The sequence below is a fragment of the Opisthorchis viverrini genome, assembly GCF_000715545.1.
Source record: "Opisthorchis viverrini unplaced genomic scaffold opera_v5_197, whole genome shotgun sequence".
NCBI classification, from domain to species: domain Eukaryota; kingdom Metazoa; phylum Platyhelminthes; class Trematoda; order Opisthorchiida; family Opisthorchiidae; genus Opisthorchis; species Opisthorchis viverrini.
Window position 1 is genome coordinate 773,833 of NW_008751854.1, and position 1,861 is coordinate 775,693.

Here is a 1,861-nt window from a genome sequence, read left to right on the forward strand (position 1 = left end):
GTCTGTTCCTGTTGCCTGCTGGATACGCACTGCTTACATTCTGATAGCTGCAATCGTCTTGTGAGACCCTGAGCTGCTCAGATCTTACAAAAGCCTCGTATCAAATCCAGACAGCGCAAGCTGGTGTAAGATCAAGGTCAAAACCGCCGCTCCCCAATATGCAGCGCGTAATAGTCTTTTACCAAAGCCAGGCAGCGCGAGACAGCGTTCATCCAATGTCAACAAGTGCCCTTCTGCTAAAATAGCTTGAGGCCGTTGTATCTTCGCTTACGCTTACGTATCACGCTTGCGCACTCGCTTGTTCGCGGTAAAGCTGTCGTGTTTCTTATAGGCACTGGAGATGGGACAGCAGTCATATATAACAAAGAAACCTTTAATTTGCCGAACTTGAAAAGAACATCCAGATTCTAATCATATCTGCTCCATTGCGCGGAACCGTGGCTCACCAAAAGCAGTTAGATTTAAATTCATCGGGGCATTATATGTGGTCGATGATGACTGCACCTCAGTGTTTCCTGAAGGCTGTTTAATTTTATTGAAGGGGGACTGTATCCGGCTACAAAGCCCTAAGAAGTACGGATGGATTTGCAACGAAGACTACGCTTTGCTATGACCGTAACAAGTATTAGTATATCAGTCGTGTGTACCGTTCTGGTTACTGTTGCTGTGTGAGGCGTCAGTAGTAGCCAAACGTTTACCACATACATCTTATTAAGACATTCCGTTTCACGCATGGTTGGATTTTGTGTTCACGGGCGGTTCTCGTTGAGCCACTACATAATTAAATACTTTAAAATTTCCTGCGACCGAGAAACATGCAGTTCAGCACTTATTGGTGGAAAACTTAAAACATCGCTAATTCAAATTGTTGCAGCTGATATATCCACAAAGTGCCAAGCACCAATGTAGTAGGAAATTGTCGCCACAATTTCCACCCGGCTTTTTATCGTCTAACCCATAGCGTTCTCTGACGAGCACAATGGTTGGCATGCAGTATATTGCCGCAAAAATACGTAGAGACGGTCGACCCGCAACCCAAGGTAACAAACAAAAAAGATACACCCAATTTCGCATCAATCAACTTTAGCTGACAAGCATTAAAATAGCGCCCACCTAGCGCCTTTGCAGCTGTCATGAGCGCTGAACGATCCTTGAGTTGCAAAACATAGGGAACTCTGAAAGAAGTGATAATCATTCATGAAGTCTAAGACCGGTAGGAAACTCGCTCTAAAGAAGACACTGGTCTGTGGATTTATTTTGCAGAATAAAAGCAACACGATACGGAAAAGCTGATGAAAAATGCCAGGATCTGAAATTTTTCAGTAACTATCGCTGCAGGAAATTTCTGTGTATATGCAGAATTCCATTTGTGCGCTCGATTTCTTGTAGACTAAGTTAACTAAACGGCACAAGCCGAAGGTATATCCCGTATTTTATCGCTTTTCGGCCGACAGGAGTTGGGAGTTGAACAAATATGTAAGATTCACGCAGCCGATCTCTCAGGACAATTGCAGCTCTCGGAATGCATACAGTTGTTTCTTGGTGAGCAGTAGGAACATGCGGACGGTGAAAGTAGATGCTGTACGGAGAATCGCTGAGGACTGATTATATAGACAAATGCATTATTAGGCACCAAGAATTCGGCAGGATATACAACCACTAATAAAGCAATAGGTAGGGTAAAAAAGATTATGAAACAGCAGGTTTCCCTGGAAGCGAAATCAAATAAGTATCAAATGCTTTGCAATCGTCTAAGAACACCTTTCAAAAGCCAGACCAATGCCCTGTTTTCACTCGTAAAGGCTAGCAGGACTGTTTTGTGCTTATCGAGGTGGTAAAGGGAAAACTGCTACCTCTTTAC